Source organism: Otolemur garnettii, unplaced genomic scaffold, assembly GCF_000181295.1.
Source record: "Otolemur garnettii isolate 467f Iridium unplaced genomic scaffold, OtoGar3 scaffold00017, whole genome shotgun sequence".
Taxonomy (NCBI): domain Eukaryota; kingdom Metazoa; phylum Chordata; class Mammalia; order Primates; family Galagidae; genus Otolemur; species Otolemur garnettii.
In genome coordinates, this window is record NW_003852412.1 from 15,212,180 (window position 1) to 15,224,704 (window position 12,525).

At 48.8% G+C, this 12,525-nt stretch overlaps 1 protein-coding gene across 2 annotated transcripts in view; it reads left to right on the forward strand.

Moving 5' to 3' along the window:
* The first annotated feature begins 498 nt into the window (after positions 1 to 498).
* Positions 499 to 12,525, forward strand: part of CKMT2 (creatine kinase, mitochondrial 2) — a 34,139-nt gene continuing 22,112 nt past the window's right edge. Inside the window, exon 1 of one of the 2 annotated variants that reach the window (XM_003785954.2) lies at positions 499 to 549. The gene's annotated coding sequence lies outside the window, so the exon portion shown is untranslated. The remainder of the gene's footprint in view (positions 550 to 12,525) is intronic. The other variant, XM_012802751.1, reaches the window with a different exon arrangement.

Sequence of the window (12,525 nt, forward strand, 5' to 3'; positions counted from 1 at the left end):
GACCTGGTAGCTATTATCCCTGGATCTAGGCCCCAGACAGCATGTTGGAAGGAGGTTACTCCAGCCCCTGGTGTGGTCAGCTGCTGGAGAGAGGCAGCTTAGAGATCCCCTCTTGGACCTCGGCTTGGGGTGTTAATTCTCCAGAGCTAACTGGGGCCTCAAGGATGTTACATCTGGGAGAAGTGAGACACACGTCCCCTAACAGTGTGCAGTTTCCCCACCCAGATAATCCTTCTGTGACCTGTCCTGCCAGGGCCCTCTCTCAGCCTGGGATAAGCAGCCTCAAGGAGGGAAGGAGGGGGAGGGAAGTGCTTCAGAGAAAGGGCAGGTGCCAGAAAGAGCCCGGGGCCCAGTGGCAGAAGAGTCAGTGGCTGCCTTCAAGGACACAGCTCGGTGAGCAAGTGTGTCCTGGGTCTGGGCTGGGATTGGCTGACACCCTCAGGCACCGCCCAGCCCGGAGTCTTTTCAAGGCCAGGCCCTGCCAGCTCCTGTTATACTTCTTGGCTGTGTGCGTGCAGCAGGACGTGGGACACTCCGGCTCCAAGGTCAGTGAGTACCTAACACTCTGCTTTATTCATGCAAAGAGGAGGAGGCATTGCTAGAGGCAGGGTGAGGGGCTTTGGAGGAGTGGACACAGGCTGAGGACAGGGACCACGTATAGAACAGTTATTATAGGCACAGAATGGCACAGGTGTGAGGAAGTAATAGTGACTCGCTTAAGAAGCCAGTGGAGTGTGGGCCCTTGACTGAAGCTCCTTGCTCATCTTTGCACTAGGTGGGGACAGCTTAACTGAGAGTGGCTAGAAACATATGAGCATCCTGCTTGCCAACATTCTTTTTGATAATGAACGAGGGACTTTTCTTCAGGGAAAAAAGAAATCTAAATGCTGAATGATGACACTAAATTTGGGGTGACTGTAAGCCTCAAATTTTTCCCTTGTAATATATGGAGCCTAATCCACTCAGTTCTGGGAATGTCTTTCCTCAGCAGCATCAAAAGAGATGTAAATCAGTGACTTGGAATGAACTAACCAGAAAATTAAAAATGTTAAGACCCTCAAAAGGAGCTAGTTACTAATAAGCTCAAATAGCTGGACCCAATTTCAACCAGTGAATATTATTGGTAGAGATTCGTTTTTGAAATCACCAGTAGACTGATAACCGACCAAGTAACTACCCTCCCTCCCCACTGGAGGTCAAAAGAAAAGTTGCAGAATTGGCCTCAATGTGTCTTGACCATGGCAAAGGCCCATTCACTGCCAGCTTGCTTGGCTGTCAAGGTTGCTGCCAGTCCTGGTCTTGAGTGGGTGGCATCTCTGCCTCAAATGCTTTGAATGAGCGGAGGGTGACATTTGCCAAACAAACTAAAGCCAGTTGGCATCCTCAGTGCTGCCCTTTAGACATCTGGATGGCATGGCCAGGTGCTGTGACCCCTCAGAGTGTCCTCTGGAATCAGGTGGGGTGGCAGGTAATGCCCCTATAACAAGGATGAGCTAGTTAAACTTGTGTGTGCTATAGAAGGGCCACTTTTTCTTCACCTTTTCTCTATTTCCAAACTCACATCCTTGGTCTGTTCTCTTTCTCTCCCCCCCGGAGAAGAACACGGCCGCCACCAGAAGGTGGCAAGTGTCCCTCCCGGTGTGTATGTGGGGGGCCAGACTCTTCTAGAGGAAGCAGGCATTACTCGGCTGTCTGAGTACTTTGCTCCCTGCATTCCCTTTTCCAAAGCAATCAGACTTCTCGCTTAATCTATAGGTTGAGGTATTGTCCCAACAAAGCACATGGGTGCCACGTGCACCCCATGGATTCTGCTGGCTCTGTGATCAAACCACAGCCCTAAAGATGGGTTAGAAGCCAGGTCATTTTCCTAACAGGATTGGCTGAAGAAGGTCCAGGAAACTGTGGGTTGGGGGATGGAATATAGAATGGGGGAGTCTTGGGTTCTCAGAGGCAAGAGGGGGTCTGATGCAGACAAAATTTGCTCCCTGCTTAGAGGCTGGGGTCTCCATCTCTGCCATAGCCGAGAGCAGGATCCACTGTCTCCCCCAAGGAAACCATGCAGAGCCTCGTGCTGAGCATTCTGGGAGTCCTGCCCACTAAGCCAGGGATCCCGCAGGGAGCCAGGTCTGAAGGTGACCGTGGAGGGTCACACCCACCCCTGCCTGGGAAGCCTCAGAGATTCCTTCCCTTGGGCAGGGAAGAAGGCCCTTCAGAGCAGTTCAGAGGACCGGATGGCTTCCAGCTTCCTATTTTCCTGACAACAATTTACCTTTGAGAGACGAATCTGGTCCCATGTCTTCATCACAAGGAAGGCTAGGGAAGGGCTCTGTCTTACAAGGTGGACTGTAAACACCTCCTGCCCACGCCTCTCTGCTTACTGAGTAGAACAGAGATCCCTGGAGGTGCCCATTGAGTTTGACCTCAGTGTCCAGTGGTCGTGAGGTAACATGAACCCTTTGCTCTCAGAGAACCAGAAGGGCATAGCCATTTCCCACTGGCCTAGGAGACTGGCATCATGAGACATTATTGAGAGAGTTCTGTGGAGCTGGTCCAGCCCCAAGGACATCCTCTGTTTGGGGGCGACTCTCTGGATGGAAAGCTGACACACGATCCTCCCCCGGCCTTCCACCTGCTTCTGACCACGGAGCTCAGACACGTGGACGCCATGAACAGCTGGATCAGGAATAACTGTGTCAGCAGAAAGGCACACACTGTCTCCACTGGGGGGGGGGAGCTGTAGGGGATGGGGGCTGTAGGGATGGGGGCTGTAGGGGATGGGTGCTGTGGGGGGGCCCACTGGGGGGGGGGGGGCGGTGTTAGGACAACCAGAGGCTGCAGCCTGAATCAGTGACAGAACCCAGGCCTCTGCATTCCAGGATGTCATGGAACCAGAGAAGACCCTTGCCTAGCACAGAGAGATGTACAGCTCCTGTGGGCTTGATGTGCTTATCCTTGTTTTCTCAGTAGGGAGGGCAGTGAGGGACAAACAGGATGTTGTTGCCGCTGGCTCTGTCAGGCTGTGCTCTTGTACCCACACAACATTCCTCCCTGGCTGGTTGCCCAGGTGTCCTGCTTGATTTTAGCCACATACTGCAAGCAATGCTTCTCCAGTCAGGAGCCAGAGAGGTGTTCCAGGGTAGGGAAACTGAGGCAGTTAGCTTCTAGGGGGTGGAGGATGACACTACCTCCCTTGTCACCTCCTGAAATGCCACTTCTGCATAAGGAGGTGAAAGGAGGGAAGGACAGAGGAGGGCTGGCCCAGCATCCCTGCATGGCTTGGCAGCTAGTGTCAGAGTGCGGCAGGCAGAAATATCCCTGGCATGTTTCAGCAGGGAAGGACAAGGAAGGAGAGAAGGCTGGTAATATTCTGGGACTCTGGAAGGAGTCACATGCTCTGCAGTGACAGGCCTGTGCCTAGGAGCTGCTATCCTGGGGTTTTAACCAAGTGGGTGGCCCATGGCCCCACCAGTCCTAAGCAACAAGGGAGGGTTTCCTCCTGTTCGCTGGTCAGTGCAGGGCTGTGTGTGAGGTGCTGGGTCCACACAGAACCCGAATCCAGACATACAGACAAACCCAGGTTCAAATCCCAGCCCTACCAATGTATTGGCACTGAGACCTGGAGCAGGTCCCTTCACTTCTCTGGAGCTTCAGTTTCCCCACCCACACAAAAATGCCTATGTGGCAGAATTGTTGCAAAGACTGAAGGTAATATTTGTAAGGCCCCTGATTGATGTGTGACTCATGAGAGGAGCTCAATAAATGTTAGTTAAGAAAAGAGGGCAGGCAGGTTTGACTCTGTGCAAGGAAATACCAGGTAGAGGGAAACACCCGAGGAAGGGCTGGAGGTGGGAAGGAGGGGGGGACTTGCTGGTGAAGCCAGGAAGTCATTGGAGACACTTTGTGGGGGTGGAGTCTGGAAAGAAAAATTAGGGGGACCCAAGTGGTCAAGTCCACTTTGGCAACTCTGATGCTGGTTTTCAGAAGCTGATCAGTATGTGATAGGTACTTTCTGGAACAATAAAGTGTGGTCCTCAGAGAGATGGAAAGTAAAATAATTAAGTGAAACACTTTGAGTGAAATGTAAGCCAAAATTGAAAAGCATTCAGGGAAGGGGCAGACCAGTGCTGGCTGGGACAATCAGCTGTGGCCCAAGGCAGGGAGAGATGGTGACCCGTATCTTCAGGGCCATTAGGGGAAGGGGCTCACATTTCCTCTGCCTGCTGTAGCTGATCCCTTCATCCCCACAACACCCCCTGGGGAGGTCTTGTCCTGCCCATCACAGAGAGGGAGCTGCTGAGATTCATGTGGTCCCATGGGGGGTTCCAAACCCAGCTGAGTCAGCAGTGCCTGGGCTGGAGAAGCTTTTTCACACTATCTACGTGAGGGCCCCACTCTTGCAGAGACTCATCAGAAAGGCTGAACCTAGAAATCTGGAGTTTTAATATGCGACACAATTTTTTTGTTTGTTTTTTACTTTTTCTTATCATAAAGGTAGCACATGCTTATTCTTGTAAAGTGATGTAATACAAAGATTCCATTGGGGGAAACTGGCTGGGTGCCGAGCAGACCTGTATTCCCAGCACTTTGGGAAGACGAAGTGGAAGGATTGCTTGAGGTCAGGACTTCCAACTTCAAAAATAAAAAAATTAGCGAGATGTGGTGGTAGTGGACACCTGTAGTCCTTGCTACTTGAGAGGATGAGGTAGGAGAATCTCCTGAGTCCAGGAGTTGAAGGTTGCAGTGAGCTGTAATCATACCAGTGTACTCCAGCCTGGGTGACACAGCAAGACCCTATCTCTCAAGAAAAAAAAAAAGAGAGAAAATTAATAATAATTAATAATCTGCTTCCTCAAGTTCCACTGCTTTAAATTAACCCTTTTAGCAGTTTGATGAAAACTCTCCAGTACTTTTTACATTCATGCAAATACATATAAATGTATGTGAAATACATTTATCACTGTTAGAAATTACAACCACGCATGCTCACTCCTATGCCAGTTTTCTTTTCTTTTTAACCTAAGAATATGTCATAGAAGGTCATCCAGGTAAGCGGAGGCAGTTATAACTCCTTCTTTACAGATTTTATTTTTTTTGGCTGGGGCCGGGTTTGAACCCACCACCTCCGGCATATGGGGCCAGCGCCCTACTCCTTTGAGCCACAGGTGCCACCCTATAACTCCTTCTTTAATAGCTGTGTATTCTACAGGCATCTCCACCGTTCGTGAGTAGCAATGCTGAGCTTCTCGAGCAATCTGTGGCAGAAGCTGCTATTAATTTCTAATTCATAGCAGACAGATTTATAAAATAGAGTAAAGTGTAGTTACCGTGTTTTATAGTTTAGAAAAACAAATGAACAGACATATAGATTACCAGCTGAAATTTTTTTAAATTAAAATGACTATCGGGGCGGTGCCTGTGGCTCAAAGGAGTAGGGTGCCAGCCCCATATGCCAGAGGTGGTGGGTTCAAAACCAGCCCCAGCCAAAAACTGCAAAAAAAAAAAAGACTATCCAAGTGCTATAAGTGTTAGGCTTCCTCTCAGTCTCTAGCCTTACAGACTTATGAACTGCTAACAGTCCACAGACCACACTTTGGCAGCACTGGGCTGGGTCAACTTCTCATAAATCTAATAAAGTTACTCCTTTAAAAATCCTGTTGTTGCTTTTCACCACCTCCAAATTCAAGCCCCAGCTCTCACGGTTACTTTCTCCTGGTCGTGGCTACAGTGTGGCCATGTTGTGGCCTGAGCCTCCCTCTGCAGTCTCAGCCCCTGCCTCTCAGCCTGTTAAACTCCACTGTGTCTCATGGCTCCCCCTCTGCACATTCTGTTCCCTCTATCTGGAAAGTTCTCTCCTTGTGCACTAGATAAGGAGACGTCAAGGATTTTTCACCTCCTCCAGGAAGCCCTCCCTGATCCTCTAGACCAGTGATTCTCAACCTTCCTAATGCTGTGGCCCTTTAATACAGTTCCTGTGGGTCGCAACCCACAGGTTAAGAACCACTGCTCTAGACAGGTTTGGGTCTTCTCTTTATGATTTTTGTTCCTTTGAATTATAACAATAAGATTTTCCAATAATCTGTCTCCCCTGAACTCTGGACTTGGTAAAAGCACCCTAATAGCAGACAGAGGGATCAACTCTGTTTCGTTGAGTGGATGGATGGATGGGCAGATGGATGAATGAGAATCAGGGCTTGGCTCTTGGACTGCAATGCAATCTCTGGACACAGGCAGTTTGCTGGGTGGTTGGCTTTGCTCCTGTTCAGATCCATCTTGGCAGCTGCAGGTGTTCTGGGCACTAGAATAAACCTGGGTTGTCCCAAATCACAGGATTTCCCTGGGGGTCTTGGGACTAAGAAGCCACCACAAATTCTAGGCAGATTTAATCCAGGTTTAATGCAACTCTCCAAATTTCAGGGGATTATCTTCTTTAAAGTCCCTCCAGAGCTAAATTTGTATTAGTGACAGTGGCCCAGGATGCTGGGTCCTCTAAGATTCTGAACCTAGGACTAGAACTTCCTTGCTGCAACATTCAGAGGTAGGTTAAGTCTGTGTGGGCTGAGGGCAGTAGTAATTTTCCCACCTTGAAGGTGCATGGAGAGCAGTCCAGAGGGAGGCAAGGCTACATGCAGGCTCTGTGGTCCCCACTTTATGCACGTGGGTGCCTGGGGGCTGCTCTAATCCTTTGCAGTGTGTGACCTGGTATAATCCTAGGGCAGGAGAAGGCAAGCAATACTTAGGTCTGGTTACCACCTGCCAAGGTCCCTCCAACAACATAATCAAATGAAGGTCCATCCCATACCAGGCTGTGCCCTCCCAGGAACCCCTGCCGGTTTCCTGAGCAGAGCCTTCCACCTGCCCAGCAGGCACAGGTGATGAGTATGGACTCCAAGAATGGACTGCCCTCTTGAATCTCAGCACTGCCATTCATATTCCATGTGCTCACCTATAATGAGAAGAGCATCTACCTCTTAGGTCTGTTTTGACAAGGATTAAAGGGGGTAATACCCACAAAATTAACAGAACCACGTACTCATTACATAGGGCCATACAAGGGCTTTCCCCTGAGTCTAAGAGCTCCGTAAAAGCTGCCACACAGTAGGGTACTTGAATATTTATCCAATAAGTTAAAACACAACTGTGTTCACACCCTCATTGTCCTTTCTTCCCCCTCCCACCATTGCTGTGGCCATGGCTTCTCCCACCTGAATGAGTGTCATTCACTCACTTGACTTTGACTCTGACTCACACAGCTTGCTGGATGCCCATGGTCAGAAGTCCTAAGGGCCATCCTCTGGTTCTGCTTCCCATGAGCTGGTGGGCAATTCAGGCCCATTGTTATCCTCCTCCTCACCCTCCCATCGAGACTCCAATTGAAGGAAACCACTCAGCAGCCCCAAGAAACAATGGTGGATCTGAGGCAGCACCATTCCTGGGGACACAGGGGGTGGACTCCATCCAAACATGCTATAATACTACTTACTGCAAAGCCTGTGGTTAACACAGGATCCTCATTTAGATGAGTGCCTGGAGCAGAACTCCAGCCTCAGTCTTTCTCTTCTGCTGTGTGCCCCTGGGCTGTTAGTTAGCACCTTTGTTTTTGAGTTCCCTCACCTAGGACGAGGGGTAAGATACCTGCTTCTGGGGGGTGTTGTGAGAAAAGCACCTGGCCCTCACAAATACTCTAATTTTGTTTTTCTCACTTTATTAAAACAAGGGAAGAAAAACAAGTGTTACAATAGTTACCCTTATCCCACTATTGGATGGGAGTGGAATGGGTTGCTCTTGGAAGTGGTGAGACCCCCAGCACTGCTGGTATTTACAGAAGGCTGAGGGAAAGGGGTTCCTGCATTTCAGCTGAGCTACATGACCTCTAAACTTCCTATCAACTCTCAAGTTCCCAGATGGATGCATTCCCTCACTCACCAGGCATTTAAGGAGAACCTCTCAGATGCAGGCCAGAGGGCTTGAGAACCAAGACAAACGATGAGCCCGTGCCACCTGCACTGGATCTTGTCCCTCTGGAGTGTGGGGTTGGTTCCAGTGATTGTCGACACTGACTGGAGCCTGCTGAGCCCCTGACACTGCTCTCAAACAGGGAGCCGGGGAGGAGATAGAATTATTGGGTCCTAGTGCAAGGGGGGAAGAGCCCCTCCTTTTTCTTCATAAAACTTATTGTAATTTATGTCTCTGCCTCTTTGAAATGTATGTAAGTCTTTTTAAAAGCTAAGTTTGTCTCCAGCCAGTTTTATAACCTAGGACTCTTTTTCTCATGGGGCCTGGAAGCCATGTCTTTGAAATACAGATATGGAGGTGGATCAGTGCCCCGCCCACTATCAAAGGGCAGTGGCAGGTTTTTTTTTTGTTTGTTTGTTTTGGGTTTTTTTTTTTTGCAGTTTTTGGCCAGGGCCAGGTTTGAACCCACCACCTCCAGTACAGGGGGCTGGCGCCCTACTCCTTTGAGCCACAGGCGCCACCCAGGGCAGTGGCAGTTTAACTTAGGCCCCTGCCTCCTCATTGTAAAACTATCTGGTGACGTATAGGTAGGAGAAGTTTTAATTTTTCTTTTAATAAAGGCAATTAACTCACAGAAATGGCTACCCCACTTATCAGGTAAATTTGGGATAAATTACGAGTGACAAAGGGTGCTGTCAAGTCCTCTTACTTGAGTTAGCTTGAAGACAGGTATGGGATGGGTTTTATCTGCTTGCCTATATAAAAGGGTGAGCTTTCTCTCTGTCTTGGCAGTCTCTTTAGCTGATTGCTGGTGATGTGTATTGCAGATTGAATGTTTATTCAATAAGAAAACGGTTTCCTTTCTTTCCTGTATTTTGTAGAGAAGAACTTCTGGGGAGTGGGACATTTAAATTAATTTCCCCCAAACCTAGCACTTGCTCCTCACCTGATCCCTCCCTCCCCACCTGCCTGCTCAGTCTGAGAAGAAACCCCTCCCACACCCAGAAAAAGGAAGAGCATGCAGGTTTCTGCGCTGCTGGGGAGGTTCCGTTTGTTACCTGTCGTGTAGCCTCTGCTGGGTCACCCCTGGAAACCTCTCAGAATGGGTGCAGTGCCGTGCAGTGCAGTGGGCGCTCCCAGGGGTCAGACAGTCTGTTTTGGGCCATGCTGGCTCCTGAGCAGCTGGCAGAAGCCAGGGAACCTGAAAAAGAAGATGCTGAAAAACCAGACCTGCCAGCCTCACAGTCAAAGCCAGTTTATTGCTCTCAAATCTGTGGCGGAAAGAAATGTATTTAGCATAACATAAGTAGATTTTTAAAAACTGTTTTGATCCAGCAATCTAGCTCACAAAACTGATTCTAAATGGCTTGGATAACAAAGCCTGGGGCTTGGCAGATTAAAAAGTGAGAAATACCAGATCTCTAGGCAAAGGAGCCATGCCAGATGGGTAGGAGGCTTGGGAATGGCTCAAGATATCTGAAAAAAGAATACTCAAGAGGCTGGTAAGATTTCCTCCTTTTAGAAATCAGGAAAATCACAGCTCACAGATAATTACATGAGGTCAGGGAGGGAATGTTTCTTAAGCAGCTAGTATGTGCAAGGAGTTGTGGTAGGCACATAAAAGTTTCTTTCTTGAAGAATTTACCCATCAGCTTGGAAGACAAGGCCAACAGCAGGAATTCCATAACAGGACAGGAGATACAGGACAGCTGAGCTCACCAGCAGGTGTCAGACACCTGTATAGCACCAGGGCAAAGGAATGAGCAGCTCGTGAGTGTCTCGAGAACTGAGAGAGATCAATCAGCCTCGGCTGGAGGGGGTGAGAGATTGTGTGGAGACCGAGGCACCAGGCCATGGTCCAGTCAGGCAGGGAAAGACAGACAAACTGTAGGGGCCGGAAGAAGCCAAAAACAGTAGTACTTTTACTAAAAACAAATTAGGAAGATTTATGGCATCAGCACAAAAGTACAAACAGCAAAATAATGTTTTAAAAAGTCACATTCATTCGTAATATTAGAATAGAGAAATAAATGCACACACATGTTTTTTTCAAGTCTAGCACCATCAATCTGAATATTAGCCTGACCACTGTGTCCTGAGCCCCTGTGACTGTCCCTGAATGATGTGTGCATGACCTGTCTGAGCTTTCATAATTCCTAATATGCTCTTTTTTTTTTTTTTTTTAGAGACAGAGTTTCACTTTATCACCCTTGGTAGAGTGCTATGGCATCACAGCTCACAGCAACCTCCAACTCCTAGGCTTAGGTGATTCTCTTGCCTCAGCCTCCCAAGTAGCTGGAACTACAGGCACCCTCCACAATGCCTGGCAATTTTTTGTTGCAGTTTGACCAGGGCCAGGTTTGAACCCGCCACCCTCGGTATATGGGGACGGTGCCCTACCAACTGAGCCACAGGTACTGCCCAATATTCTTTTATTTTATTGATATGTGTCTCTCTTTTGTTTTTTTAGAGATAGAATCTCACTATGTTGCCCAGCTGGTCTCACACGCCTGGCCTCAGGCAATCTTCCCGCTTCCACTTCTCAAAGTGCTAGAATTACAGGTGGAATTACTTGGGTGAGCTACCTCATCCAGCAATATTTGCCTCTTTCCCCAAAACTAGATCCAAGGAAATCTTTCTGTCTGTCTTGTTTCACACTCTGAATGGTTTGGGGAGGAACTAGGGAAGGAATAAGAGGCGTCTGCCGGTGGTTGTGAAGCTTTCTGCAAGTTCCTCCTCAGCACAGGTTAGCAGGTCACTGTTCATGAACAGAAGACACAAGCCCAATGGGATGAAGTTACCCAGTGTAATGCATTGTGGCCCATGGAGATATGACAGCCTGCCTCCCAGCAGTAACATCACTTACCCCTCCCACCACATCCCACACCTGTGCCTGGTGCAGACCTCAGTGATCTCAGGAGGAATGAACCTCATCCTGGGCCGGTCCGGACAGTAAGATGTTGCTGAAGGCCTTAGCCTGGCTGTATGACACAGTGGAACAAGGCACAGGTGTCATCTGCCCCAGTTTCCAGAAAGAGCTCTCAGACTGCCTTGAAAACACACTAGTGCCTCTTCACTACATACACTACATTTACATAGAGCAACTCTATTTTAGGACATGCCAGCAGAATATCAATTTTGAAGACAGAATTCTGGGTAAGCTAGGCTCTTCTATACTGAGTGAACCTCCAGAGTCCCAGAGGACACCATTGTGGTGATAAATGGAGGGATCGTCAGCCTGTCCTCAAACTCTCTACCTCCTCTCCCCCTCCACTCACTCTCCTAACCCTCGAAACATCTCAGTCAAGGCAGATCCCTGAAAGGCGTTACTTTAGCACAGTGCTGTCTAGGAGGGAAGCAGATGCTGTGATGTGAACATGCATCCTGTTCAAGGAGACCCACCTACTGTCTCTCACCGCCTCAATAATTTTGGAGGATTTATTACTTACACCCTTGCCTGCCTGCCTTCCACCTTTGCCCCCCTTATGGCCATGAGAAGGCTCACCTTTGTTCCCTGGCTTTAAATCAAGGTGTGAAATGCCAGGTAAGCATCTATGACATCAGTAAATGAGAGAGGTCCAAGCTGGGTGTGGTGGCTCATGCCTGTAATCCCAGCACTTTGGGATGTTGAGGTGTAAGGATCATTTGAGGCCAGAAGTTAAAGACCAGCCTAGGCATCATAGAAAGACCTCTCTCGCTGCAGATAAAAAAATAAAAATTATCTTGGTGGTGGTGCACACCTGTAGTCCTAGCTACTCAGGAGGCTGAGATAGGAGGATCACATGAACCAGGAATTCAAGGTTATGATGAGCTATGAGCAAACCACTGTCATCCAGCCTGGGTGATAGAGTGAGACGCCATCTCATAAAAAAAAAAAAAAAAAAAAAAAAGATGGTTGTCCAAAGAGCACCTGTGCCAAGCTTCCCCTGACAGCAGCATCAGACAGGGGTGTGTTCAAACTGCATCTCTGTCTCTCACTAGCAGTGTGGCCCAGAGGAGTATCTGCCTTCATCTATAAAATGGGGACAGCAGATATAGTCTGCTGGGGACAGCTGGCTGTCCACTCCTTTCTCCTTTCCTCCTATGGAAACTGTTACTTGTTTGGATAAGACATGCAGTATAGGCCTGAGAGAGCAGCTTCCTCTGAGGTTCTCTGGGAGTGACATGAACCCTGAGAAGTGGCCAAGCTACAGTATCACCACTGTTTGTAGCAGTGCCCCTGGTGGTGCTGGGCAGCAGAACAGAGAGGGCCCGAGGCCAGGCCTTCACTCCAGGTCTTATGAAGCCTTTGAAAGGAGCCAGCATATATATCCAGCTTGCGTCATTCCTTGACTCACCCCCACCTACCAGGAATCTGCTTGTTTTCTTGACCATCTTCCAACATAAATTAGAAGTTGCTCAAGTAGAGGAAGTAGGGGATTGTGTTCTTTTGCTCTCCTACCACCATGACCTTGCACAGTGCCTGGCACTTAGCAGGTCTCAGTAAAGACTTACTGATGGGGCTGGGTATGGTGGCTCATGCCTGTAATCCTAGCACTCTGGGAGGCCGAGACGGGTGGATTGCCCTGAGTT